At 41.8% G+C, this 16,691-nt stretch overlaps 1 long non-coding RNA gene across 1 annotated transcript in view; it reads left to right on the top strand.

Annotated features, from left to right (window-relative positions):
- The window catches only part of LOC140482341 (uncharacterized), a 49,644-nt gene that overhangs the window by 21,189 nt on the left and 11,764 nt on the right, over nt 1–16,691 (top strand). Inside the window, exon 2 of the long non-coding RNA XR_011961707.1 lies at nt 16,303–16,481. This is a non-coding gene — a long non-coding RNA (uncharacterized lncRNA). The remainder of the gene's footprint in view (nt 1–16,302; nt 16,482–16,691) is intronic.

Genomic DNA, 16,691 nt, shown 5'->3' with positions numbered 1-16,691 from the left:
CATAGACAGCAATTATCTATTTCAATAACAGAGCACCTCAAAGAACTTGAATGGACCTTCCTATTTCTATGTTCCCATAAATGGTAATTAAACCAATACCTAAATTTACAGCAGACATGAATGAAAGAACACAGTGTAAACACGCAATGAAAATAGAGGATAAAAGTTTAATGAGCTGCATTTTCACAATGCAGTGAATACTGTTTGTCAAATATCAGCACAATGCAAGTTTTCTGGACATATCTTGTGACTTCATGTTGTTAGGCATGCAAGGCTAATAGATCTTGTTACCCTTAAATCAGCCAGTGTCATGTTTGTTAATGTTTTTAAAGTGAACTCTTAGACTAAGAAAGTAACTGAAAGTGTTTTGCGCACTAACAACAAAAAAAATGATATTGAAAACATATGATTGGGACTGTCCTGCATGTGGTAATGTTAGCACTCATTACCACTAATCACAGTATGGAGATGTCTCCATGACAATGGACTCCTTTGGCTATAAATTCTGTGAGCACAATCTTAACCTCCACAACCACCTGATGAAGGAGCAGAGCTCCAAAAGCTAGTGCTTCCAAATAAACCTGTTGGATTACAATCTGGTGTTGTGTGATTTTTAACTTTGTCACCTCAATCCAACTCTGGCACCTTCAAATAAGTTTGGGATTCATGTTGGAGGATGTATAGTACTGTCTGAACACTCTGAATCACAGACTGTTACAGCACAGAAGGAGACCATTTGGCCCGTTATGTTTGCATTGGCTCTCCAGAGAGAAGTTAACTTAAGGAAAACAAAGAACTGCAGATGCTGGAAATCAGAAATAAAAACATAAATTGCTGGAAAAGTTCAACAGATCTGGCAATACCTCTGAAGAAAAAGTAAAGTTAATGTTTCAGGTTGATTGCTGTCTATATTACCCTACATACAACACCAAATAAAGTCCAGATTGCTCTTAATCAACCCTTTGAATAACCTTGAGAATTATTTGTGTTATTTAGTTTGAGCTAGTTAAATACTGCACTTCATGCATTGAAAGATTCCAGCACATTTATGAGTTTAGATATGGAATGGAATATTCCCTTTGCTGATTGAAGCCGTACATTGTAGTTCAAATTATGTCAGAAACCACACGAACAAAGCTTGTGCAATTAATAGGCAAAAACATCAGACAAATCCCAAGAGGGGATATTAACTTTGAGCACATTCCCGGACATTTGTATACTTTATAATGTGCATATTTTACCATGTTTCCATCAATGAGCTTTCCCTCTCCATGTTTTGTTATGCAGGATTGCATATTCCATTGTAACTGCCAGATATTCTCTTACAATCACTAACTGCCAGTAGTAGAGCTGCTAAGGTTTTCCATATGGCTTAACACTACAAGACAGAATATTTTTTTAAAAAGTAAGATGATGACGTTGACAGGAAGAGACTGTTTTTGTTTCTTTCTTGCTATGTGGAGATTGTTACCAGATGTGAAAGATAACTGGAGTAAAGAAGTTTCACTCATTAAATCTACAATGAAAACTATATCAAGTTTGGTACTTAGACAGTGCTTATATGTGAGGAAATATGCTTCTGACAACATCACTAAACAGCATTGACATTCTTTCTCAACCTATATCTGCATAGAAACTTTGAAGTTTACAGCATTAAAAATGTCCGTTCAGCCCTTTGGTCTAAACATTGGACTGATGTCTCCATCTGCCAGTCTGTAGAAGCCAGAGACCTAGATTTTTCTGAATCACACTCCTGCCTGCTTCTGGTAACCTGCTGAGTGGATGATAAATTTGCTGGCTGTCATGTAAGCCAGCTGGCAAGTCAGGACTAGGAGAACAGCAAAGCAACTCCAGGGAAAGGCTGGCAGCAAACTAGAGATTACTCATTGGTCCAGGGTGGAGCATTCCTACAAATGAAGAAAAATATTTTGCCCTTGTGAAGACAGAAATCAAAATCCTGCACATACTGGTGACATTCTGACACAGAAACAGCAAGTGTTGGAGTCACTCTTTATTTCTTCAGTGACTAGTGGGGAGGTGGCTCAATGCCCAGTGCAATAGGGAGAGTGTGCACAGCAGAAGTTCTGTCTTTTTGTTGGTAAATTTCAATCTCTGTCTTACATGTGGAGTAGGATAAAATTGCACCTCAAGTGCACTGCTCCTGCTTCAAGGAGCAACTGCTGATTATTTATGAACCTACCAGAATATTAAAACCCACCAGAATATCACTTCTCCATCAGTGATTTTTAACTTCTTATGCTGCTTAAGCATAGAGCAGAAAGTAGTGTGTTGAAATGCTCAACTATTATATCAATACACCTTTTCTAAGACAACCAAGCTAATAGCCTTGTACTATTTCCTGTTTCAAATATTTATCTTCTCTTCAATGATGCAATGGTGTTTGTCTCAATTGCTCACTGCAACACAGTGCTGTGCTCCATGCTGCCATGCTCCAGCATTTCTATACATTAATAACTTTCTTCCAACCTTCCTCACAATGATAATTATAAATTGATGACTCAGGGTCAAATGTTTGCTTGCTATGGTACCTCTGTGAAGTTGAATATAGGGACAACCATAACAGTAGGTGTATGCAAATATAAGGTATGCTTACCTATACATATCAGGATTCTCATTTCCAAGGAATGTCATCAGACTTGACTGCTCTGCAGAAACTGTGAGGATTGAGAGGAAAGGGAAGAGGACAACAAATGCCCATGTTGGGACAGTGTCATCCATTTCACCATCTTGTCCCACCTCTGCCAAATTCATGCTTTGCAGATCCAAAATTTCCTCCTCCATCTTTGAGGAGCAGTGGGTCTTCCTGTGACAGCATTGCATTGTTTTCTATTCAAAGCCTCTTTGACTTGCAGACACATTGTCAGACCTTTATTACTAAAGAAAGAAAAGAATTTTTGACTTTATGTAGTGACTTGCATAATTTCAGGAAATTCCAAAATGCTTTCCAGCCAATGATATATATCATCACAGATTCTATGAACAAAATTTATATATAATGAACAATATTCATACCCTGGGATTAATTATATTTTTGAGACATATTCCAACTCTAGTTTTGAGTGTGATATATAAAAGTACTGCTAATGGAGCAAGTTTAATCTATTTTTAGCATGTTTTTGTTTTGCCTGATTTGGGTGTCATAGCAAGACAACATTGGAAAAGGAGCTTCCAATCAGATCATGTGGTTTGAAGTCGAATCATATTTTACCATGTGATTTGAAGTGAAGTGGTATTGGTTTTTATTTTACTCAGTGCCAGAAGGGAATAGAAGAACCCTTATACATTTCAAATTAGTAACACATGTCAAACAATGCTTCAAACTTTTATGAACTGCTTTGTATTGTTTTATAGCTTTATTGAGATGTTAGCTATTAAATTTTAAGTATTATACTATAAAGTATTTGTTAACTATTTGTTACAAAGTTAATATAACATCTTGCTAATATTAAGCATAGTGGAGTTTTCTCATTTGGTAAGTGATGAAATAATTTTGGAATTATCTCCATGAGTTTATATGATTAATAACCTCAGAATCCTTCAATCCATTTTCTGTTCATAGAAACAAAACTTTTCCCTTCAAATATTTGGTGAAATCATTACCTGAGAGATGTTGTGGCCGTTGTGGTGGACTAACATCTGTGGTAAAAGTAACTGGATTTTTAAGCTCCCTGAACAGAATTGATCAATCCACCACCTACTGTGTAACCTACACCACACAAATGGAAAGAATCACAGATCTGATTCTTCTTCTGTGCTCGGTTAACTGCTCTCACTCAATGCGATAGTTTGTATCTCACCATTCCTGGGCTAGAGAAGCTGAAACCAGACTGGATCCCACTTATGGCACTTCTGACTGAGTCAATTTGGCAAGTAGCCACGTGTGAATATCAGCTGAGGACAAAATCAGGGTCTGCTTTGATACATTCAAATGACTGACCATTCAGTTTTCAGAGCAATAAAGGATAAATGATGAGTTACCTGAGGCTTTCTGCTGTCCATGGAAGCATTGTATGTGTCAGTTCCTTCAGTTGAGGAGAAGGAAAAAAATTGAGGATAAAATAAATGCTTCAGATGAATGGCTTGTACCTCTAATAATCTAATCCAATGGAAGTCCATGGCCCAAACCTCAGAAAAAAAACAGGATGGGAGAAAAGATAGCCAGTCCTGAAGAAGGGTTACATCCAAAATGTCGACTTCTCCACCTCCTAATGCTGCCTGGCTTGCTGTGTTCTTCCAGCCTCCAGTCTGTCTACTCTGGAAAAGATAGCCAGATAGACAGCAACAAATCAGATGCTAATTCAAATCTCTCGAACTATCAGCCTCTATAAAGCTCACATGTAGTCAAATAGTTGTTATGTTACCAGCACTCCCAGATTAAAAATAAATATGCAATAAAAACTGAACAGAGTTAGATAAAGAATTTTAATCATAATACAAATTTCTTGTAAGGATTTTGTTTTAAGAAGAGCTACCTATACTGCCAGCATCTCCTCAATTTGTAGTTTGTAGCATATACACAAGCTGAAGGACCCAGTAATCATTATTGTGTGCTTCTCTTTCTCTTATGCATTGAAGATTGCTTGCCAGTGCAGTTCCATATTACTTCACTTCCATTTCTTCCTTTCATATTACAGTACTCACTTACACAGTTGAAATCTGTGGGTGTGGGTAAATGTTTTTTTTCCAACCTTTCTTTGGCTAAGGAGGATTAATAATCCCTCTCACCCTTGGCAAAGAATGCTTCAAGCTAGTTTGTTTGACATTTAAATCTGAACAGAAGTATTTCTGCACTACATCAGCAAAATATTCTGAACATTATCAATTTATAAATTGTCAGATAAATAGGAAGAACACTTTATACACTTCTGCCTGCAGCACTTCCTAAGCTAAATGTATTTGCTTAGGATATAAATGGATTTAAGATTTGCATCTATTGTAAACTGTTAAAGATAGAAAAAAAACTTTGAATGGATTGGGTGGATTTTGAGACAGTATTATGAAAGCTGAAAACTGTGGAATTTCTACTGACCTGTATAATTATTGCATTTGGATCTATAAAATGCTAAGTTTCACATTTTCCAGTAGGAACTTTGCCAATGCTAATAGCCAATGCTAATATTCTTCCTCAATTTTTCATGATCATTTTAGGGCCAATTCACAACGGCATTTTGGCAATCAGTAATGTCTGATGATTTTTCAGCTTGAAAGAGTGAAAAGCAAACACACCAAAATGGTGTTACACAGTGAAACAGCTAGTGGTGGAACTTTGTTTTAAGCAAACGCTGAACTGATTTGTTACCACAGCATATATATTAAGTTATGAGGCCATTTGGCATAAACAGTTCAGTCAACTGAGATTTTTTTCATGTCAGAGAAACATAAGAAGAGATAATTTGTTCCAAGTGACAAGCATAATAAATCTAAATATGATGATTTTGCAAAACTGAACCATTAAATCCTCCCCATAAATTGTCATGGAGAGCAAATTGTAAGCTAGCACACAATTGTATTATATGTTCTTGGCAATTTACCAGACTTAGTATCAAGTGTTCTCTGGGCTAGATTCATGTCTTCAAGTTCAGTGATCCCACATATGTTAAAACAAATTTGATCATTTTGAATAAAATACAGTCAATAGGCTCATTGTTTCACTGAGATGGTTCAGGGGAGTCCAAAGGTGGAGGTAGTTCACCTAACCTGTTTCATAACATTTCCTCTACACATGCTGGAATAAAAATAGTATTCTTTAGCATTGAATCTGTGTTCACTTCCAAACTAATTTTCTACTAGTTTAAAATTTGTAATGGGTCAAGATTAAATTGCTTAATCTATGTGCTCTGATAAAGTTACTAAAATAATAAAAGGCTTGCCAAAATAATTATTGTTTGATGATTGTGTGTGTAATACGTTTTCATATCTTCCCCTGTTCGACAAGTGTCTTACAGCACACTGATCTATATATAACTTTGGCAGTGAACTCAGAAATCAACTGGTGCACAACCATGCATTTCATGATATGTTTATCATTATTTTGCAGAATTGCAAACTGCTTCTTGAATGACTTTCCATTGGAAATAGCTTTAATTGTAACAATAATTGCAGAGACCTTTATTTGAACCATATTGTAAAGGAAAGAAAATTAAGCTAATTTTTAAATTTCCAGAAACTTGACTAGCTATTAAAATGATGTGATTATGTACAAAGTAAAAGACGTAGGGAGAGTAAATTATACACCAACTTTAAAAGTACTGAGTTTTTAAAGATTAATAAAAAATTTCTAGATTTTAACAGAGGAATGTTCATGTTAGAGGCATATAATTTAAGAAACTATAAGGGCAATCAAGGATGATCACCTTCTGTACATATAGTACTAAACCATATAGAACATGGAACATAGAACATAGAACAATACAGCACAGAACAGGCCCTTCGGCCCACGATGTTGTGCCGAACTTCTAACCTAGATTAAGCACCCATCCATGTACCTATCCAAATGCCGCTTAAAGGTCACCAATGATTCTGACTCTACCACTCCCACGGGCAGCGCATTCCATGCCCCCACCACTCTCTGGGTAAAGAACCCACCCCTGACATCTCCCCTATACCTTCCACCCTTCACCTTAAATTTATGTCCCCTTGTAACACTCTGTTGTACCTGGGGAAAAAGTTTCTGACTGTCTACTCTATCTATTCCTCTGATCATCTTATAAACCTCTATCAAGTCACCCCTCATCCTTCGCTGTTCCAACGAGAAAAGGCCGAGAACTCTCAACCTATCCTCGTACGACCTACTCTCCATTCCAGGCAACATCCTAGTAAATCTTCTCTGCACCCTCTCCAAAGCTTCCACATCTTTCCTAAAGAGAGGCGACCAGAACTGCACACAGTACTCCAACTGTGGCCTAACCAAAGTCCTGTACAGCTGCAACATCACTTCACGACTCTTGAATTCAATCCCTCTGCTAATGAACGATAATACTCCATAGGCCTTCTTACAAACTCTATCCACCTGAGTGGCAACTTTCAAAGATCTATGTACATAGACCCCAAGATCCCTCTGTTCCTCCACCTGACTAAGAACCCTACCATTAACCCTGTATTCCGCATTCTTATTTGTTCTTCCAAAATGGACAACCTCACACTTGGCAGGGTTGAACTCCATCTGCCACTCCTCAGCCCAGCTCTGCATCATATCTAAGTCCCTCTGCAGCTGACAACAGCCCTCCTCACTGTCCACAACTCCACCTATCTTCGTATCATCTGCAAATTTACTGACCCACCCTTCGACTCCCTCATCTAAGTCATTAATAAAAATTACAAACAGCAGAGGACCCAGAACTGATCCCTGCGGAATTCCACTTGTAACTGGGCTCCAGGCTGAATATTTACCATCTACTACCACTCTCTACCTTCGACCGGTTAGCCAGTTTTCTATCCAATTGGCCAAATTTCCCTCTATCCCATGCCTCCTGACTTTCCTCATAAGCCTACCATGGGGAACCTTATCAAATGCCTTACTAAAATCCATGTACACTACATCCACTACTCTACCCTCATCCACATGCTTGGTCACCTCCTCGAAGAATTCAATAAGACTTGTAAGGCAAGACCTACCCTTCACAAATCCGTGCTGGCTGTCCCTAATCAAGCAGTGTCTTTCCAGATACTCGTAAATCCTATCCCTCAGTACCCTTTCCATTACTTTGCCTACCACAGAAGTAAGACTAACTGGCCTGTAATTCCCGGGGTTATCCCTATTCCCTTTTTTGAACAGGGGCACAACATTAGCTACTCTCCAGTCCCCTGGTACCACCCCCGTTGCCAGTGAAGACGAGAAGATCATTGCTAACGGTACTGCAATTTCCTCTCTTGCTTCCCACATAATCCTAGGATATATCCGGTCAGGCCCGGGGGACTTGTCTATCCTCAAGTTGTTCAAAATGTCCAACACATCTTCCTTCCTAACAGGTATCTCTTCTAGCTTAACAGTCCGTTTCACACTCTCCTCTTCAACAATACGGTCCCTCTCGTTCGTAAATACTGAAGAGAAGTACTTGTTCAAGACCTCTCCTATCTCTTCCGACTCAATACACAGTCTCCCACTACTGTCCTTGATCGGACCTACCCTCGTTCTCGTCATTCTCAGGTTTCTCACATACGCATAAAATGCCTTGGGGTTATCCTTGATCCTATCCGCCAAGGATTTTTCATGCCCTCTCTTAGCTCTCCTAATCTCTTTCTTCAGGTCCCTTCTGGCTATCCTGTATCCCTCCACTGCTCTGTCTGAACTCTGTTTCCTCAACCTTATGTAAGCCTCCTTCTTCCTCTTTACTAGACATTCAACCTCCCTCGTCAACCAAGGCTCCCTCACACGACCATTTCTTTCCTGCCTGATAGGTACATACATATCATGGACACGTCGTATCTGCTCTTTGAAAAAGTTCCACATTTCCACCACATCCTTCCCTGACAGCCTATGCTCCCAACGTATGCTCCTCAAATCCTGTCTTACAGCATCGTAATTTCCCTTCCCCCAATTGTAAAATCTACCTTGTTGTGCGCACCTATCTCTCTCCATAACCAAGGTGAAAGTCACAGAATTGTGGTCACCATCACCAAAATGTTCACCCACTAACAAGCCCACCACTTGTCCCGGTTCATTACCGAGTACCAAATCCAATATGGCCTCCCCTCTGGTTGGACAATCTACATACTGCGTTAGAAAAGCTTCCTGGACACACTGCACAAACACCGCCCCATCCAATCTACTTGATCTAAAGAGCTTCCAATCAATATTTGGGAAGTTGAAGTCGCCCATGACTACGACCCTGTGGCTTCTGCACCTTTCCAAAATCTGTTTCCCAATCTGTTTCCCCACATCTCTGCTGCTACTGGGGGGCTTATAGTAAACACCCAACAAGGTGACTGTACCTTTCCTATTTCTGACTTCAGCCCATACTACCTCCAGAGGCAGATCCCCCTCAAACTTCCTTTCTGCAGCCGTTATTCCATTTCTAATTAGCAATGCCACCCCCCCTCCTTTTTTACCACCCTCCCTAATCTTACTGAAACATCTGTAACCAGGAACCTCCAACAGCCATTCCTGTCCCTCTTCTATCCACGTTTCCGTGATGGCCACAACATCGTAGTCCCAGGTACCGATCCACGCCTTAAGTTCACCCACCTTATTTCTGATACTCCTTGCGTTGAAGTATACACACTTGAGCCCATCTCTGTGTCCGCAAGTAGTCCCTGTCAGTGCTACCTTCTCCACAGCCTCCCTACAGTCTTGGACATCCTGACACACAGCTAGCTTACTTGCTGGACTACAAGTCCGGATCCCATCCCCCTGCCAAATTAGTTTAAACCCCCCCGAAGAGTGCTAGCAAACCTACCCCCCAGGATATTGGTGCCCTTCTGGTTCAGGTGCAACCCGTCCTGTTTGTACAGGTCCCACCTTCCCCAGAATGCAGTCCAATTGTCCAAATATCTGAAGCCCTCCCTCCTACACCATCCTTGCAGCCACGTGTTCAACTGCACTCTCTCCCTATTCTTTGCCTCACTGTCACGTGGCACCGGCAACAACCCAGAGATGACGACTCTGTCTGTCCTAGCTTTTAGCTTCCAGCCTAACTCCTTGAGCTCTTGAATGACCTCCCCACCCCTCTTCCTACCTATGTCGTTGGTGCCAATGTGTACCACGACTTCTGGCTGCACACCCTCCCCCTTAAGGATTCTGAAGACACGGTCCGAGACGCCTCGGACCCTAGCACCCGGGAGGCAACAAACCATCCGAGAGTCTCGCCCATGTCCACAGAACCGCCTGTCCGTCCCTCTAACTAGAGAGTCCCCTATAACTAGTGCTCTCCTCTCCCCCTTTCCCTTCTGAGTCTCAGAGCCACAGACCCCTTCACTGCAGCTTACATCTGCAAGGCTGTCCCCCCCAACAGTTTCCAAAGCTGTATACTTATTTTTTAGGGGAACGACCACAGGGGAACCCTGCACTGCCTGCTTCTTCCCCTTCCCACCTCTAACTGTTACCCAGCTACCTCTGTTCTCCGGCGTAACTATGTCCCTGTAGCTTCTATCAATCACCCTCTCAGCCTCTCGAATAATCCTCAGTTCATCCAACTCCAGTTCCAGTTCCCTAACTCGTTCGGTGAGGATCAGGATCTGACTGCATTTCCTGCAGACGAAGTCGGCAGGAGTATCGGTGATCACCCCTACCTCAAACATCCTGCAGGAGGAACATTCCACCGCCTGCGCTGCCATGACTGTACACTTTGTCTCCAAAAACAAGAACACTGAGTCAATAACACTGAGTCACTTACCTGTGGACTTTAAAGTTAGGTTAGAGAAGGAGGGTGGGAGGGAGGCCCTACGAAAGTAGGACCTGGGGTCGAGAACACACCCACTCAAATACTAATCACTTACCTTCCCGCCCAGCTATGCGCTCCAACCTCACTTCCGCTGCCCGCTACAGTTAAGTAATTTTGAAACAAACTGTCTTACCTTAGCTGTAGTCTCCCGGGTTCGCTTTTACTCGGCCGCTGCTCCCACTCAAATGACCGTTGGTGATTAAAGGGTGAGTATTTATACTCACTGTTCTCCTTCCCGGCTGCTCCTCTGTTTGCCATCACTTCCTCTGCTGCTCCTGCTCTTTTTGTGAAGAGAGAGAAAAAAAAAACAATATTAACATATTGTTGTCTTGGGCTCAGGTCTAGAGAGCCTCCTAGTCTTTAGCGCTGTTCGTCACTTCCTAAAGTAGTTTGAGTGTCTTATGTCTTCACAAGAGTTGACTCAGACTGGTCCAGAGATATATTCAGAGATATAATAACATTATTATGATTTGGAAAGATATTTTTGACCTCTAGACTATATTATGTTGAAATTGCAGGTCAGAAACAGGCTGCTTCTTTCAACTGGTCTGTGCCAGTGTTTTTGCACCAGCAGATCAGCCCTTGCACTGTATCCAACTGGTAGTGTCTCTACCTTCAAGCCAGGTTGCCTGGGCTCAAGATCCACCTACTGCAGTTATGTGTCATAACATCTCTGAACAGGTTCAATAGAAAATACCAAACATTTTGTACCTTTTACCCTCACAAGTTTATTTAATTTGTCTTGAACATATGACTATTTATTGTGTATTTCTTCAATCTTTCCAAACACAAACTAAATTATCATTGGATGAGAGGACAGCAGATACAAATCATTACATAATTTTTGTTGCATAAATAAAATGTAGTTATGTTATGATAGGGTTCACCTAGTTAATTACACAACTTTAATTTGTGGAAAACTGTAAAAATAATGAAGATCCTATCTGAGTCCAAGAGGTCATCATAATGCTGTCAGAAAACAGCAAGTGCACTATGGGGAGGTGATGGCCCAGTAGTATTATTGTGAGACTGGTAATCCAGGGACTCATGTAATATGTTGGGGACCTGGGTTTGAATCCCACCAAAGGAGATGGTGGAATTTTAATTCAGTAAAATGGCTGGAATAATCATAAAACCACTGTTGACTGTCAGAGGGAAAACCCATCACTAATATCCTTTAAGGTAGGATGCTGCTGTCCTTACCCGGTCTGACCTACACGTGACTCCAGACCCACAGCAATGCGGTTGACTGTTGTGGTTCTGTTCGCCGAGCTGGGAATTTGTGTTGCAGACGTTTCGTCCCCTGTCTAGGTGACATCCTCAGTGCTTGGAAGCCTCCTGTGAAGCGCTTCTGTGATCTTTCCTCCGGCATTTGTAGTGGTTTGAATCTGCCACTTCCGGTTGTCAGTTCCAGCTGTCCGCTGCAGTGGCCGGTATATTGGGTCCAGGTCGATGTGTTTGTTGATAGAATCTGTGGATGAATGCCATGCCTCTAGGAATTCCCTGGCTGTTCTCTGTTTGGCTTGTCCTATAATAGTAGTGTTGTCCCAGTTGAATTCATGTTGCTTTTGTCATCTGCATGTGTGGCTACTAAGGATAGCTGGTCGTGTCATTTCGTGGCTAGTTGGTGTTCATGGATGCGGATCGTTAGCTGTCTTCCTGTTTGACCTATGTAGTGTTTTGTGCAGTCCTTGCATGGGATTTTGTACACTACATTGGTTTTGCTCATGCTGGGTATTGGGTCCTTCGTTCTGGTGAGTTGTCTAAGAGGGGCTGTTGGTTTGTGTGCTGTTGTGAGTCCTAGTCGTCACAGTAGTCTGGCTGTCAGTTCGAAATGTTTTTGATGTATCGTAGTGTGGCGAGTCCTTTGGGTTGCGGCTTGTCCTTGTTGCGTTCTCTTTCCCTTAGGCATCTGTTGATGAAATTGCACGGGTATTTTTGGCGAATACATTGTATAGGTGTTCTTCTTCCTCTTTTTGCAGTTCTGGTGTACTGCAGTGTGTTGTGGCCCTTTTGAATAGTGTCTTGATGCAACTTCTTTTGTGTATGTTGGGGTGGTAGCACAAAACACTACATCGGACAAACAGGAAGACAGCTAACGATCCGCATCCATGAACACCAACTAGCCACGAAACGACACGACCAACTATCCTTAGTAGCCACACACACAGATGACAAGCAACATGAATTCGACTGGGACAACATTACTATTATAGGACAAGCCAAACAGAGAACAGCCAGGGAATTCCTAGAGGCATGGCACTCATCCACAGATTCAATCAATAAGCACATCGATCTGGACCCAATATACCCGACCACTACAGCGGACAGCTGGAACTGACAACTGGAAGCGGCAGAGACAGGCCACTACAATTGGCAGAGGAAACATCACAGAAGCGCTTCACAGGAGGCTCCCAAGCACTGAGGATGTCACCTAGACAGGGGACGAAACGTCTGCAACACCAATTCCCAGCTCGGCGAATAGAACCACAACAGAGCACCCAGGCTACAAATCTTCTCACAAACTTTGAATGTGGTTGACTCTTAACTGCCCTCTAGGCAATTAGGGATGGGAAATAAATGCTGGCCTAGCCAGTGATGTCGTGTGAATGTAAAAAAAAAGTCATTGATTGGCAGGATATGATTAGCTAGCCTTGCAAATGTCTGTCCTGGGCTTTCAATGTTCTACAAAGATAGATAGAAATGTGTGTTGTGAAGATGACATAACAAGGATACAGACTGATACAGATAGGTTGATGGAGTTAGCAAAATCTGGCAGATATATAATACAGAAAAATGTGAAGTTGTTTACTTTAGCAGGGAGAGTAAAAAGAATGTATTGTATGACAGAGAGTGACTACAGAATTCTGCAGATGGAACTTTGCAAAATACTTGGAAGTGCATGATGAAATAGGGCTCAGTCAGCACGGCTTAGTAAAGGGGAGATCATACCTGACAAATCTGTTAGAAGTCTTTGAAGCGGTAACAAACAAGTTAGACACAGGAGAATCAGTGGACGTGAACTATTTGGATTTCCAGAAGGCCTTTGACAAGGAGCTGCTCAGAAAGCTGCTAAATAAGATAAGAACCCATTATGTTCAGGGCAAAGTGCTGGCATGGATCGAGGATTGGCTGACTGGCAGAAAACAAAGAGTGGATAAAGAGGTCTTCTTCAGGATATCAGCCAGTGATTAGTGGAATTCCACAGGGAATGTTGGGACCACAACTATTCACATTACAGTATACATTAACAATCTGGACAAAGGAACTGAGGGCATTGTTGTGAAGTTTGCAGATGTAACAAAGATTGTTGGAGAGATAGGTGATTTTGAGGAAGTGAGGAGGCTGCAGAAGGACTTGGACAGACTAGGAGAGTGGGCAAAGAAGTGCCAGATGGAATACAATGTGTGAAAGTGTGAGATTATGCACTTGTGAGAAAGAATAGAGGCTTAGACTATTTTCTAAGTGGAGAAAAGCTTTGGAAATCTGAAGCACAAAGGGATTTGGGAGTCCTAATTCAAGATTCTCTTAAAGTTAACTTGTAAGTTCATTTGGCAGTTAGGAAGGCAAATGTAAGTTGGCATTCATTTCAAAAAGACCTGGAAAACAAGAGCAGAGATGTACTGCTGAGGCTGTATAAGGCTCTGGTCAGACCACATTTGCAATATAATAAGTAGTTTTGGGCTCCGTACCTAAGGAAGGGCATGCTGAAGTTGGAGGGGGCCAGAGGAGGTTTACACGAATGCTCCCAGGGATGAAGAGCTTCTCAAATGAGGCGTGATTGAGGACCTTGGGTCTGTACTCGAGGGAGTTTAGAAGGATGGGGGGGGGGGATCTGATTGAAATTTACAGAATACTGAGAGGCCAGGATAGAGTGGATGTAGAGAAGATGCTTCCAATCGGAGGAGAGATTAGAATTTGAGGCACAGCCTCAGAGTGAAGGGATGATCCTTTCGAACTGAGATGAGGAGGAAGGAGATAAGTAGCAAGAGAGTGGCAAACCAGAGGACTGTGGAGGCCATGTCATTGACTGTATTTAAGACAGAGACAGATAGTTTCTTGATTAGTAAGGAGATCACAGGTTTTGGGGAGAAGGCAGGAGAATAGGGTTTAGAGACAGGTCAGAATGATCGAAGGGTGGAACAGACTTGATGGACCGAAAGGCCTAATTCTGCTCCTATATCTTATGGTCTTATGGTTCAAGAAACACCTTCAAGCAAGCTTGTGCTTTACATTCCTTTTAACTCAGCAGAAGGGACAAGAGGGTTCACCAACAGTTGAGGAACCACCTTGCACAGTCTTGTGCCCTGCAGCAGATACTCCAGTTTTTCTGCAGGGCTTTAACATTACGCAGGGGACATCAATTATGAGTGATAGGTGCAGCTCGACTGGCTCAGAGTATGCATGCTATTGGCTGTTTCTAATGATGGGAGGGACCATAATGTCTCATTGGTCATCAGCATCCACCTCCAGTCAGGCAGCCCCTGATTACATAGGTGTTGGTATGCCACATCCAGAAGATTCAATAAAACAAGGAATTGCAGATACTGGAGATCTGAAGGAAACAAAAATGGAAATTGATAGAGGAACTCGTTAGGTTTTGCACCTTCTGTGGAGACAAAGCAGAGTTATTATTTTAAGCTGAGTGACCCTTCTCTGCACTGATGCTACCAGACCTATTAAGTTTCTCCAGAAGTTTCAATGGTTATTCAACAGGTTATTTCCAAAACGCATTCGATAAGGTGCCACACAAAAGGCTGCTGCATAAAATAAAGATGAAGGCGTTACGGCAATGTATTAGCATGGACAGAGGATTAGCTAACCAACAGGAAGCAAAGAGTGGGAATAAATGAGTACTAATCTTATTGGCAATCAGTGACTAGTGGTATGTCTCCGGGGTTGGCTTTGGGACCGCAATTACTCACAATTTACACAGATGATTTGGAGTTAGGGACCATTGGCAGTGTGCCAAAGTTTGCAGATGACACTAAGATGAGTGGTAGAGCAAAATGTGCAGAGGATTGTGAAACTTTGCAACGCGACACGGATAATTTAAGTGAGTGAGCAAAGGTCTGGCAGATGGAGTGCAATGTTAGTACATGTGAAGTCACCCATTTCGGTAGGAATAACATAAAAAGGACTATTACTTGAATGGCAAGAAATTACAGCATGCTGCTGTGCAGAGGGCCCTGGGTGTCCTTGTGCATGAATCACAGAAGGTCAGTCTGCAGGTGCAACAGATAATTAAGGAGGCAAATGGACTTTTGTCCTTCATTGCTAAAGGGATTGAGTTTAAAAGTAGAGAGGTTATGTTGTAGCTGTATAGGGTACTGGTGAGGCCACACCTGGAGTACTGCATGCAGTTTTGATCTCCTTACTTGAGAAAGGATGTACTGGCACTAGAGGGGGTGCAGAGGAGGTTCACTAGGTTGAGGGGGTTGGCTTGTGAGGAAAGACCGAGTATATTCTGTTATATTCATTGGAATTCAGAAGAATGAGGGGGGAATCTTATAGAAACATATAAAATTATGAGGGAATAGATAAGATAGAAGTAGAGAGGATGTTTCCACTGGCAGGAGGATAAAAGGGGATAGCCTCAAAATTAGGGGGAACAGATTTAGCACTGAATTGAGATGGAACTTCATCACCTAGAGGATTGTGAATCTGTTGAATTCCCTGCCCAGTAAGATAGTTGAGGCATCATCAGTAAATGCTTTTAAAACTAAGATAGATAATTTTTTGAACAGTAAAGGAATTAAGGGTTATGGTGAGAGGGTGGGTAAGTGGAGCTGAGGCCGTGAAAAGATCAGCCATGATCTTATTGAGTGGCAGAGCGGCAGGAAGGGCCAGATGGCCTACTCCTGCTCCGAGCACTTATGGTCTTATGTTTTTTATATTCTAGGTGGACAGAATCCATCACACCAGGATAAACAACTGAAACAAATAAGAAGAAAGGAGTTGCTGCCATTTTGATTACCAAGCTGGAATATTAGGACACTGCAGGGGACTGAGAGATAACTCACTGCTGGTCAATAATGTGTGCGAGATAGCTGTGATTGTTTCATAGTAATTGAAGCAGAAGTATGTCATTTGGCCCATCGAGCCTGCTCCGCCATTCATTACGATTATGACTGATTTATCCATCAGCTCAGCTCCTCCGACATGCATAACCTCATAACCTTTAATTCCCCTCTCTTGCAAAACCCATCTAACTGGATCTTGAATATATTTAATGAAGCTGCCTCTATTGTTTCCTTGGGCAGATAATTCCATAGATTCACTACAGTCTGG

This window comes from Chiloscyllium punctatum, chromosome 1 (genome assembly GCF_047496795.1).
Source record: "Chiloscyllium punctatum isolate Juve2018m chromosome 1, sChiPun1.3, whole genome shotgun sequence".
Lineage (NCBI taxonomy): Eukaryota > Metazoa > Chordata > Chondrichthyes > Orectolobiformes > Hemiscylliidae > Chiloscyllium > Chiloscyllium punctatum.
Note: the sequence above shows the minus strand (reverse complement) of the source record. Positions and strands in the feature narration are given on the sequence as shown.